Source organism: Lucilia cuprina, chromosome 4 (genome assembly GCF_022045245.1).
Source record: "Lucilia cuprina isolate Lc7/37 chromosome 4, ASM2204524v1, whole genome shotgun sequence".
Taxonomy (NCBI): Eukaryota; Metazoa; Arthropoda; class Insecta; order Diptera; family Calliphoridae; genus Lucilia; species Lucilia cuprina.
The window spans coordinates 68162553-68177439 of record NC_060952.1 but is presented as its reverse complement, the minus strand read 5'-3'; positions in this window follow the sequence as shown (position 1 = coordinate 68177439).

Genomic DNA, 14887 nt, shown 5'->3' with positions numbered 1-14887 from the left:
TACGGATCTTAGTATAGAAACTAATACTGAAGAAAACGCTTCGCATACTAGTAACGTAATTACTTCGCAAGGAAATTTTGATTATACAAATACAGTATCCGACAACTGTAAACATTCTAACACTGAAAATACTTTACCCACCAATTCTACAATAAAAGTATCTAATATGAACTCTACTTCAAATAATACGGAAACCACTGCTGACCCAAATGCTAATTTCGCTACTAACATGGAATCCTTAGAACGTCCATCACTTGATACTGATCAACAACCAATCACTGCGGTGAACCCATCAAGTGCGGTTGACCCTCCAAATTTGACTATTTTACAACCAAAATATTTCGACAAATACACTCAAGTGAATGTAAAACTTCCATCACATTCCGCTCATGAGCAAAGGTATCATGAAGTTAAGTTCAAAATATTTGGCAAATTACCTTCCTTAAAAATCTTAAAATGTAGGGAAAGGTTTAAATTCATTGAAATGTCCATAAAAATCTCGAAAGTACGTGTCTTCCTTATTCATGGTATGACCGACCATATGCTAAAATTAAGATATTTGATGAAGAAATTTTAGGTTTTTGGACTCCGGAGCAAACGTTTCCATTTTGAGTAAAAATTCCTTTTCGTTTCTTGAAAGACACAACGTCGACTTTTAACCTTTTTCGATCAGCAGTGTTAACGGCAGACGGATCGAAACAAACTGTAATAGCATTTTGTTCATTACCCGCGGTTTATAAAAAGGTTATGAAGAGTATTGTCTTCTACGTTGTTCCAACATTGACACAAAGTGCTTATCTCGGAATAGACTTTTGGAAGGCATATGCCCTTGCACCAGATTTTATTCCAAAAGTAGTAGAATTAGACATCATCCATTAACTCTTTGACGAACAGAAATTAGAGTTAGAAAGGGCTATTCAGGAGTTTCTTAAAACAGGGTCTAGGATGTACAACACTAGTGACACATCATATTGACACTGGAAACGCAATGTCAGTAAAGTCCAAACATTTTCCTCTATCACTACCTCGACAAGAAGAGGCATGGGCCGAGATTGAGAGACTCCTGAGAATGAACGTCATTGAGGAGTCTAATTCGCCTTGGTGCAGTCCTGTTGTTTTAGTTCGAAAACCGATAAGGTTCGTCTCTGTCTATACTTCAGAAAACTGAATGAATTGACTAAAAAGGATTCCTATCCCTTACCCCATATCAACGACTGCTAACCAGGCTTAAAGAATAGATTTGGAATAGATTTAAAGGACGCGTTTTTATAAATCAAACCCTCGGAGTCATCGAAGGAAAAAAACAGCATTTGCTGTGCCTGGAAACCATTGTATCAGTACCGGGTTATGCCCTTTGGGCTGTGCAATGGTCCCCAGACCATGAGCCGTTTGATGGACAAGGTGATTCCTTCGACGATCTGCTAGTGTGCAGTGCAGAATTCGAATCTCATATAAAACTTCTTAAGGAAGTCGCCCAGCATCTCCGACTTGCGAACTTGACAATAAATGTCGAGAAAAGTAAATTTGCACAAAAGGAGATTAAATATCTTGGATAAAGGGTAGAGCAAGTCAATCAATCAAAATTTCCGTTACCAAAAAAACACAATGACAGCTCCGCAGATTTATCGGAATGTGTAGTTGGTATAGGTCTTTCATACGAAATTTTGCAGACTGCATTTGCAAATCAGTTAAACCATTTCGGATCAAGCGACACACTCTTTCAATCAACTCAAAATGGAATTATCGCCAGCTCCCGTTCTCGCGCAGCCTGACTTCCAGCGTGAGTTTTTCATCCAGTGCGATGCTTCGAAAATTGGAGTAGTTGGGGTCCTTTATTAGAAGGATGATGAAGATAGGGACCGTCCCATAGCATTCGTCTCACAAAAACTTAATAGGGCATACTATGCGTTAACTGAACAGAATATGATCCAACATGGGTCTTCATATCACATCTTAGAGAAACTAGGGTGTTTGAAAGACGATTTTTCCATTATAAGCAATGCTGATAGGCTTAGTCGTATTCGACTTAAAATCGAAGAAAATTTGGAAAAATCACATCGAAGGTCTAAAACTTCGTGCGACACCAGATCTAACTCGCGAATTTTCGCGAAGGCCAGAAAGCTTTCGTTAGAAACTATCGTCCAAGTGACTTTTCAAAAGCCATAAATTCAAATTTTTACTGCGATTTATTAAATGTCGAATAAGGAGAAAATTAGGTAATATCTTATATGAGATCGAGGATCTAAAAGGCGAATTAATAGGGAATATCATGACTCTGATATGTGGCCTTAAATGGTCGTTCTTCCTTCAATATAATATCTGCCCGTCTAGCTGGATACTCTGTCTCAGCAGAGTGGGTCGTGCTACACAGTTCACGTCGAAATCTGCCTATCCGTTTTTTTCGTGCGAATTCAAAACGAAGTTGGTTTGTAACGATTTCTATTTTAGTTATCGATGTGTTATTGAAACCAGAAACCTATTAAATTATCCTCATTGCTTATTAAGTAATCAGTACCCCGATTACTCTATTACCTACTATTCGCCATGTATTTGCACTATACGCACCATTTCCTCTCATTCATTCTGTTTTTTTTTTTCAACGTGTTAAAACCTTACCAATATAATTTCAAAAATTTAGTTAATGATATTTGTTAAGACCATTGGCATTTGTAAAATTCCGGTAAGAAATAAATTAGTACTTTAGTTATACAACATAAAATTCCTGATGTTTTATGTTCCTTTTAGAGTTAAGAATTGGCTGTTGCACAATTAATCAAAAGATAAGGTGAAGTGAAGAAGATAAGCCTTGTACGATTAATTAGCCACAATATAATAGCCACAAAAGAAAATATATATGAGGAACAGTTCACTAACAACTCTTGAGAACTACATCTGTCTGAGCTTGGACTAGTAAATTTGCACGCGTACCTACGGGAAGTTCCAAAAGATACTATTACTACAGTAGTTTCCATTCATCGCTATTTTATGAATGAAATTCCAAGACCGGAATACGAAATACTGCATGTCAACATAACTATTTTTATGAATGAAATTCCAATTATCACCTAATTCCTTGTATCATACCAATTATCTTGATTGCTAGTTCCCAAATTCTAATTCCAAGTTTGCACACACCGATTGTCTCTTTCTTTTGCACCAACTGTTAACACTTAATAAGTCGAAAAGTCGAAGACGACTATTTTGTTCCAAAAAGGACGATAACTCGACTATCGTCTGTGAAAAAGTCGACTTTGTTAATAAAAGCCGAACAGTCGAAAAGTCGAAAAGTCGGAAAAGCCGAAAAATGTCGGAAAAAGTCGAAAAATCGACTTTTCATAAAATGCAAAAGTCGAAAAGTCGACTTTATGTTCCAACTATAGAACCCTAATCAAAAGTTTCTCAAAAAAAGTTTCACAGTGTGAAACAGGTCTTATATGCTAAAATAAACAATTGACAACACAAAAGTACCTTTTGTAGAACGATAAAGTACCAAAACGTCCTCTTTTATGTATTCTGGACTAATCCGGGCTCTACATACTTAATATCACGTTTCAAGGTTCAATATTTTAGAAAATTCAAAAAGTACTTTTTGTAGAATGAACGAAAAAGTACCAAAAAGTCCATTTTTGTAGGTTCTTACCTTGTCAAGGCTCTACATGCTAAATTTCATGTTTCTAGGTTCAATATTATAGAAAATTCAAAAAGTACCTTTTATAGAATGAAAAAGTAGCAAAAAGTCCCCTTTTATGTGTTCTAGCCTAATCCTGGGTCTACATACTTAATTTCATGTTTCTAAGTTCAATATTATAGAAAGTTCAAAAAGTACCTTTTGTAGAACGAAAAAGTATCAAAAAGTCCCTTTTTATAGGTTCTTACCTAGTCAAGGTCCTACATTCTAAATTTCATGTTTCTAGGTTCAATATTATAGAAAATTCAAAAAGTGCATTTTGTAGAACGAAAAAGTACCAAAAAAGTCCCCCTTTATAGGTTCTTACCCAGTCAAGAACCTACATGCTAATTTCATGTTTCTACGTTCAATATTATAGAATAGTCAAAAAGTACCTTTTGTAGAACGAAAAAGTACCAAAAAGTCCCTTTTTATAGGTTCTTACCTAGTCAAGGTCCTACATTCTAAATTTGATGTTTCTAGGTTCAATATTATAGAAACTTCAAAAAGTACATTTTGTAGAACGAAAAAGTACCAAAAAGTCCCTTTTTATAGGTTCTTAACTAGTCAAGGTCCTACATTCTAAATTTCATGTTTCTAGGTTCAATATTGTAGACAATTCAAAAAAGTACCTTATGAGAACGAAAAGTACCAAAAAGTCCCCTCTAATGTGTTCTCGTATAATCCGGGATCTACGTACTTAATTTCATGTTTCTAGCCAATAACAACGTAACGTAACGTCATGTTCATTCTTTGATTTGTGTTTTTTTTACCGTTTGATACTGTGTTTTGTTTTTGTTTGTTTTTTTTTTGTATAAGCATGTACGAAAAATGTAAATTTTTCAAGAAATTTTCAGAGGTGGTCTTGGATTTTTACTCATATCTTCGTTATTTATGGACCGATTGGACTGATTTAAATAGCGTTCTATTCGATCGTATTTCCAATAGAATTATTGAAAATTCGGATCTCGCAGATATCTGGGGTCTTCTGAAAACTGATTTCAACATACATATAGACAGACAGACGGACATAGCTAAATCGACCCCGCTATCTATAAGGATCCAGAATATATATACTTTATAGGGTCGGAAAATTATATTATAGAAATTACAAACGGAATGACAAACTTATATATACCCTTCTCACGAAGGTCATATGGTCCCCCTTCTACCCTACATATGTTTGTTTGGAAATTTCTTACTGGGAGAAAAATATCCAGTAAAATCAAAAAAAATTAATTAAAAAATTAATTTTTATATATTTTTCATATGTTCTCTAAGAAAGTTTAGTGTTGTCAATTGTTTATTTTAGCATATACGACCTGGTTTACACTGTGAAACTTTTTTTGAGAAACTTTTGATTAGGGTTCTATAGTTGGAACATAAAGTCGACTTTTCGACTTTTGCATTTTATGAAAAGTCGATTTTTCGACTTTCTCCGACATTTTTCGGCTTTTCCGACTTTTTACGACTTTTCGACTGTTCGGCTTTTATTAACAAAGTCGACTTTTTCACAGACGATAGTCGAGTTATCGTCCTTTTTGGAACAAAATAGTCGTCTTCGACTTTTCGACTTTTTTCGACAAAAAGTCGATTGTTCGATTATTCGAAAGTCGAATATGGTATGAGACATGGTAAAGATTAAAGAAACCAAAGAATATAAAGAAATAGGGGCTTATCAGTTGGTACCTAAAGGAGTTGTCATTCGGTACCTAAGAATGTATTGGTAGAATTTTTGTATAAGTATTGTAGCTCCAACTACTTTCCACATCTACATAGTTGCTTATCAGTTGGTACCTAAAGGAGTTGACATTCGGTACCTAAGAATGTATTGGTAGAATTTTTGTATAAGTATTGTAGCTCCAACTACTTTCCACATAAAAAGTTGCATAAAAACGTACTTAAAATTTTTAGAAGAAATATAAAACATTTAAATTTATTTATTCACAGATTTTTTAATCTTTTTATTGCACATTTGAACTGTAAACATTTAATAAATGCATTTTTGAATTTGTTTATTCTCATGTTTGCAAAACATCATGATTATTTTATATTTATTACCCATTTTCAAACCAAAATTTACAACTTCGTTTATTTTTAGTTTTTTAAAATTCCTCAAAAAATAATTGTCAAAAAATTAAAAAATTATATTTCTGGTTAATAAAAAATAAGACAATTTCGGGCTCTTTAATAGTGTTAATATGCGCAAAAAAACTTTTACATTGAGACTTTTTCCTCCTGGGATTTTCTCAATTTTCTTTTAAATGTACTTCGTAAAATCTTGAATGTTGACATTGAGACTTTTAAGCCATGCCTGTTTTTTGAAATTATGAGTGTAAGAGTTGCCATTTTTTATAATTCTTAATTTATTGTTATATATATTTAATAAATGTATAAATCTAGTTCTTTAATATTTGTTATATTAAATATTGTTTTAATTAAGTAAATATTTATATGAAAAAATTTACGAAAAAATACTAAAATACTTTAAATACATATTATTGCTACTATTAGTGAATGTTTTAGTTCTTTTTGTAGTTATTTATTTTTTATTAAAGATATAATAACATTTTAATACTCATAACATTTGAAAAATTAATTAATTTTAAATTAATTGAAATAAATTATTGCAAATGGCAACACTAATTCATGTGTTAGAGTAGTCGCACACGGTCTTTGTGCTGTGAGAGCAGAATAGAAATAAAGCAACTAGCAAAATCACGAACATGAAGGAAAAGCAATGTCAAATAAAACCCTCAAATTACGATTCGTGCGTGTCTTGCTACTTCCCTTTCTTCTCTCCCCCCTTTGCCTACAAACTCAACACGCTTGCGTGCTCACCCCTGAGAAAAAGTCTCAATGTAAAAGTGGAAATAGTCCAATTTCTTATTATTCTTTGCCTAGAAATATCAAATTAAGTATGTAGTGTCTTAATTAGGTGAGTATCCATAAAAGGGAACTTTTTGGTACGTTTTCGTTTTTCAAAAGGTACTTTTTGAATATTTTACAATATTGAACCTAGAAACATGAAATTAAGTATGTAGATTCGGAATTCGATGAGAACCCAAAAAAGGGAACTTTTTGGTTCTTTTTCGTTTTTCAAAAGGTACTTTTTGAATTTTCTATAATAATGAACTTAGAATGTAGATTCGGAATTAGGTGAGAACACAATAAATTGAACTTTTGATAATTTTTCGTTTTTCAAAAGGTACTTTTTGAGTTTTCTATAATAATGAAGTTGGAAACATGAGAGTCCATATTAGATGAGAACATATTAGGTGAGTATCCATAAAAGGGAACTTTTTGGTACTTTTTCGTTTTTCAAAAGGTACTTTTTGAATTTTTTATAATATTGAACATAGAAACATGAAATTAAGTATGCAGAGTCGGAATTAGACGAGAACCTAAAAAAGGGAACTTTTTGGTTCTTTTTCGTTTTTCAAAAGGTACTTTTTGAGTTTTCTATAATAGTGAACTTAGAATGTTGATTCGGAATTAGGTGAGAACACATAAAATTGAACTTTATTACAATGAACCCAGAAACATGAAATTAAGTACATATGTAAAGTCGGAATTAGGTGAGAACCGGAAAAAGTGAACTTTTTGGTTCTTTTCCGTTTTTCAAAATAATGAACTTAGAAACATGAAATTAAGTATGTAGAGTCCATATTAGATGAGAACATATTAGGTGAGTATCCATAAAAGGGAACTTTTTGGTCCTTTTTCGTTTTTCAAAAGGTACTTTTTGAATTTTTTATAATATTGAACATATAAACATGAAATTAAGTATGTAGAGTCGGAATTAGACGAGAACCAGAAAAAGTAAACTTTTGGTACTTTTTTTGAGTTGAGAACACATAAAATTTAACTTTTTGGTAATTTTTCGTTTTTCAAAAGGTCCTTTTTGAATTTTCTATTATAATGAACTTAGAAACATGAAATTAATTATGTAGAGAACGGATTAGTCGAGAACAAACGGATAGGAATTTTTTGGTACTTTTTCGTTCTGCAAAGGTACTTTTTGAATTTACTATAATATTGAACCTAGAAGCAACAAGTATGTAGAGTCGGAATTAGGTGGAACCGGAAAACTTGAAATTATTGGTATTTTTTAAGGTACTTTTTGAATTTTCTATAATATTGAATCTATAAACATGAAATTAAGTATGTTCAGCCCGAAGTAAGTGATTTGAAAGAAGAGTTTTTTAACACACCATGGTGAAGGGTGTATAAGATTCGGCATAGACGATTATAGAACTCTTACTTGTTAACCTTTATTTTTATTAATATCTTACCACCTGTTGGCTCCAATTCGCATGTTTTGGGCCATTTGTCAAGAATAAAATAAATCGTCACTATCCTAGAGGTTTCGAGGTACTAACAATTTTTTTTTAACAATTTTTTATTAAGAAAAATTAATTAATAATCAATTAATACGATTCGTATATAAAATACTTTGAAAAAACATCTCCAAATTCTAAAAACGGTGCATTGCTAAAATGCACGTATATTTTTCTAGGCTTCTTAAACATCTTATACGTCATTTTAAGGGCAAGGATTTTCATGCACGAAAAAATTAAAAATTTGCGCTTATAATATGCACTATAAAATAAGAAAGTATGGACTAAAAAATGCACCTGCTATGAAATTTACCAGAGTTTTTTCATAAATTTCAAAACTGTACTCTTAGTTCATAACTAACAGAGCCATCCTTTATAAACAAGAGTCACAAGGCTTTGGATATTTAAAAAGCCTTATAATAATTTTATTAATACTTTTAGTTGCAAATATGTTTATACGGTTGTAAACAGATGTAACATAAAATTTCCGTTTTTTAGTTTTTTGAATAGTCAATGTGCGCGCATATTTAAAAATTTTGGGGCGATTTTTGACTATATTTGTATTTTTTTCTCCTTTTTTCCAGAGATAAAATAAAATTCGATATTGGGACTTAATAGACCCCTTGAGGTATCTAAAAAAAATATTTTTTGTTACAAGAATCTGTATTTAAAAGTTCCAAGATATATTTATGAGATCATTCTTCTGTAGCTAATTCAACTTATTAGAACTTAAGTACATTTTTATAACACTACTATATAACTCCAAAACATGCCTCGAAGAAAAGCCATTCAATGTAGTAGAGTAATTCTTTTTATAACCAATGGGTTACAGGCTGGATGTTTCCATATCATTATGGTCTAACTCCAAAATATTGATATTTGGTTAAATATTATTCACGATGATAAAAATAAACCCAATATCTTTGACTTACAGTGTTATTATAATGGCCAACATAAGCGTGAAAGTTATACGTAGTAAAAACTTAAATCTACTGTGGAGGATGACGTTTTGTTATGTGCTAATATCTACATACAAATATACTAGCCAACTTTGCCGGAAAATATCGAACGAGAAGGGGCTTAAGATCCAGATAATTCAATTAGAAATAGAAGAACGATCCCAAAAATACATCATGGAACATTTTAGTACAGATCCTTACAACAAATTATAATATTTTTAGACACCTCAAGGAGTGTAATGATATTACTTATAAAGATGGTACAATCGCCCAAAATTGTGGCCCAAAAATATATCCCTTCGGTTGATAGTAACCCCTTAAACAATTTTAAGCAAAAAAACTTTTGATTCTAATTTTATGTTTCGTATAATATGATGAAATGTGAAATACAGGAAAAATTCGAATACTTTTGTGAGGTAATTTTATGGACTTCCTTTAAAAAAATCTTAATTAATTTAAGTAAATGTAAATTTTTCAAGTAATAAAAAGTGTGATAAGAAACCTAAGGATTGTTTAGATAATATAACAAATGTATTTATTTTGCACACAAAAAATATTATTAAATTTCGTTTCTTCCCATAGAATACCTAAATTCGAATACTTACACTGTATGTAAATACAGAAAAAACAAAAAAAATTGTTTTAGAAAAATTAAAAAATATGCAAAATAAGCTAAAAAATGTTGGAATTATGTAATATATATGCAATTTAAAGCGAAATATGCAATTTATGCATTTATAAAAAAATATTCAACCACAAGTCGATGCCATTTTGTAGCAAATTCTTTGATTCGAAAAGAAAACTAGTTATTTTGAGTTACTGACTAGAAATCCTTGCCCTCGTCATTATAAAGGCCTCATCTTCTGCTTTGAGATTCAATTAAGTTACTGACTTTTGAGTGCTTAATGATATAAAAACCCGGTTATTAACACTTATCTCAAGATATTGGATTCTTCTTCAACTCGAATCCAAATTTCAGAAAAATAGTATCACTTTCTAGGTACAGTGAATCAATTAAGTAATTGATTTGATAAATTTTAAGAAAAAACTTCATCTGAACAATTATTTTTAGCAAAATAAAGCAATATCTTATATTTTAATTTTCTACTATTAAAAGTAAAATGGTAATATTAATTAACGAGATTTTTGATAAAATGTGAATGTATTGTTAATTTTTTAGGTCAATAAAGTATTTTGTTTTGTTAGGTTTTATTTGTTCATTTTTTAATATTGCTGCATTATTTTATAAAATTTAATATTAACAATTATTTTTAGCAAAATAAAGCAATATCTTATATTTTAATTTTCTACTATTAAAAGTAAAATGGTAATATTAATTAACGAGATTTTTGATAAAATGTGAATGTATTGTTAATTTTTTAGGTCAATTAAGTATTTTGTTTTGTTAGGTTTTATTTGTTCATTTTTTAATATTGCTGCATTATTTTATAAAATTTAATATTTTTATTACTCCTATTACTATTTAAGTAAATGTAAATTTTTCAAGTAATAAAAAGTGTGATAAGAAACCTAAGGGTTGTTTAGATAATATAACAAATGTATTTATTTTGCACACAAAAAATATTATTAAATTTCGTTTCTTCCCATAGAATACCTAAATTCGAATACTTACACTGTATGTAAAAAACAAAAAAAAAAATGTTTTAGAAAAATTAAAAAATATGCAAAATAAGCTAAAAAATTTTGGAATTATGTAATATATATGCAATTTAAAGCGAAATATGCAATTTATGCATTTATAAAAAAATATTCAACCACAAGTCGATGCCATTTTGTAGCAAATTCTTTGATTCGAAAAGAAAACTAGTTATTTTGAGTTACTGACTAGAAATCCTTGCCCTCGTCATTATAAAGGCCTCATCTTCTGCTTTGAGATTCAATTAAGTTACTGACTTTTGAGTGCTTAATGATATAAAAACCCGGTTATAAACACTTATCTCAAGATTTTGGATTCTTCTTCAACTCGAATCCAAATTTCAGAAAAATAGTATCACTTCCTAGGTACAGTGAATCAATTAAGTAATTGATTTTATAAATTTTAAGAAAAAACTTCATCTGAACAATTATTTTTAGCAAAATAAAGCAATTTTTTTTTGTATTTTTAAAGAATATCTTATATTTTAATTTTCTACTATTAAAAGTAAAATGGTAATATTAATTAACGAGATTTTTGATAAAATGTGAATGTATTGTTAATTTTTTAGGTCAATAAAGTATTTTGTTTTGTTAGGTTTTTTTGTTCATTTTTTTAATATTGCTGCATTATTTTATAAAATTTAATATTTTTATTACTCCTATTACTATTTAGAATAACATTTTTTAGATATTTTAGTAGTGGAACGACTAAATGTAGACATTTCTTAACCGATTTATTATTCTATATAACTATCAGAATTTATCAATATTTGACTTAACATGAAATCAATCGTTTCTTTCATTAAATTTCGAAAACAATAAGTAATTTTAAATTGGATACATGATATATTAGATAATCAATGGATTTGGACCTAGAAAAAAATGTTTAAATTTATATATTATAACAAAAATAATCTGGGTTTTTGGTCATTTTGTATTGATAAACAAAAACTACATTACGGAAACTCCATAAGATACAGTAGGCGTATTTTGATCTGGATAGTTATTCTTGATTTGGGTTCTAAATATATATAAGTGTATGTAACAGCTGAAAAATATTGCTTTTATTAACCTTAGGGTATTTTTCCTGTACTACACGACAGTTCACTTTACATTGGTTCCAAGCAACCTAAGGTCTGTTTAGAGGTCTAAATTTAAACATAGTGTTCCTCCTAGTTCGTATATGGACTTTGGAGAAGATAAATCAGGATTCCAATGGTAGTTAAAGATTTTGAAAGACCACTCAGTGCGTTTTTTCTAATAATTTTATATTTTTAATGCTATTGATTAAACATATCATAATTATATTTCATTGATTTACACTTGTTCTAGAAATCTAAACTAATTTTTTATATCGAAATTGCCTCATTATTATCCTTTAAAAATTTTTAAGGCAAATAACATCACATTTTTACACAATAAGGATATGATTTTTGCAAATTGCAATTGAAAAGTACTTAACACTCGTCCTTTTAACAATAAAACAATAAATTCCAAAAAATAATTAAAAAATAATTTCAAAAGCCCAACGAAATTAACCGGAATTCTCAATATGCAAAATACTTTATTGGCGTGCAAATTCTGATGAAAAATAATAAAATTGGAAAACATAAATTTACTTTTTACCTGTTTTTTCGAATTTTATTTATGAACAAAAAACAAAATTCTATTAAAAAAAGGTAGGCAAAAAACTTAGTTAATTCACTGTATTTATTTTTGTCGCATAATGTAATTTATCTCTTCCAGACAAAATACTTGCTTAAATTTCAGTACAAATAACTTGTGGTATTGTTTAGTAAAATAATTGTTTGAAAATGTTGTAAATATTTATTATTGTTTTTCATAAGTAGTATATTATTTTAACAAGGAAAATCCTGATTTTTTTTAATGAAGAATTTATGAATTTGAATACTTGATTTTACAAATATCGTGATAAGTGCTATTTTAGTAAAAACAAGTAAGAGTGCTATATTCGGCTGTGACGAATCTTATATAAACTTCACCAAAGTGTATTTAAAACATATTAGTTTTATAAATATAAATTTTTTCCCGACTACATTATTATTACACCAAAAGAAAAACAAAAAAATGAACAACAACGCTAAACGAAATAAAAAACAAAATACACAAGGCGATTAAACCAACAGACATCTAAACATACATAACGAAAAACAACAAGTAAGAGTTCTATATTCGACTGTGCCGAATCTTATATACCCTTCACCATGATGTGTTGAACAACAGTCATTACGAATTTTATTACAAAAAACCAAAAAATACCAATTGTAGCCCATTTTATATGATCTAAATTAATCCGGGTTCTACATGCTTAACTTTATATTTCTTGGTTCAATATTATATAAATTTTAAAAAGTACCTTTTGTAGAACGGAAAAGTACCAAAACGTCCTCTTTTATGTATTCTGGACTAATGCGGGCTCTAAATACTTAATATCATGTTTTTAGGTTCAATATTATAGAAAATTCAAAAAGTACCTTTTGTAGAATGAAAAAGTACCAAAAAGTCCCCGTTTACGTGTTCTAGCCTAATCCTGGCTCTACATACTTAATTTCATGTTTCTAAATTCAATATTATAGAAAATTCAAAAAGTACCTTTTGTAGAACGAAAAAGTATCAAAAAGTCCCTTTTTATAGGTTCTTACCTAGTCAAGGTCCTACATTCTAAATTTCATGTTTCTAGGTTCAATATTATAGAAAATTCAAAAAGTGCATTTTGTAGAACGAAAAAGTACCAAAAAAGTCCCCCTTTATAGGTTCTTACCCAGTCAAGACCCTACATGATAATTTCTTGTTTCTAGATTCAATATTATAGAAAATTCAAAAAGTACCTTTTGTAGAACGAAAATGTACCAAAAAGTTCCTTTTTATAGGTTCTTACCTAGTCAAAGTCCTACATTCTAAATTTCATGTTTCTATTATAGAAAATTCAAAAAAGTACCTTTTGTAGAACAAAAATTACCAAAAAGTCCCTTTTTATAGGTTCTTACCTAGTCAAGGTCCTACATTCTAAATTTCATGTTTCTAGGTTCAATATTGTAGAAAATTCAAAAAGTACCTTTTGTAGAACGAAAAAGTACCAAAAAGTATCTCTTGTAAAACGAAAGAGTACCAAAAAGTCCGTTTTTATAATTTCTTACCTAGTCACATGTTTCTATGTTCTTTATTATAGAAAATCCAAAAAGTACCTTTTGTAGAACAAAAAAGTAACAAAAAATCCCCTTTTAAGTTTTCGAACCTAATCCGGTCCTACATACTAAATTTCATGTTTCTAACCAATAACAACATACTCCTTGTTTGTATCGTGATGTCATGCTCAGCATTGTTTTTATAAACAAGTGCAATAAAAAATTCGTGGCTTTGTTTGTATGTATTTCTTTCGTTCAATGTTCTAAAAGGGCACCCAATAGCAAAATTGTGGTTCCAGGCGGACAGCTAAGTCTCCGTCAGAAGTCTGTACGGTCAAGGTACAGAATGGGTACACAAGGCCCAAGATCCATAACACTAGAGGAGGAGCGACCGGACTCCTTGGAACCAGGCGTGGGACATGTGGGAAAAGATCGATTCTATTAAAACCAAAACATTAAAAAAGAATAATAATAATAGATATTGTGCATTCAGTTGCACATTTAGGTCAGTAGGCTTTAACCGCCATTTGACAAATATAAATATTTTTTTACTATATACATATAAATAATTTTAAGAATAATGAATAATAAATTAATATATAGAATATTTAAGTTTTCAAGCTCAATTAAAATTTTTTAAGGTCCTTTGTAATGGGAAAACACCAATCCAAAATAGGAAAATCCTTCGGCCAATATGGTCATGAAGTAGAGGTAGTACAGGGAAATGCAAATCTTGAATTAATTGAATGTTAATATCAACTGTTTTAATAGGTTTCAATACAATGTTGCGTCTTTACGCCTTACATAATAAATGATTAAAGAAGAAATATACAAGCCGAGCTAACGATTTGGATAGAATATAGATGGAATGGTCGGATGTAGTAAAAAAAGGCTAGATTGGTTAGGGATGAATTGGACCAATCTTACAAATGTTTAAATATTGACAGACCAACTAAGGAAGAAAAAATTCACCAACATATGCAAACTTTCACGATTTAAAGAAAGAGTTTTTAAAGTTGGCATTGGAAAAGATAATTATGTTGCTGACGCATTATCGCGTATAAGCATAAATGATTTGAAAGAAATGAACTATAAAAATAACAATGTATACAAAATAAC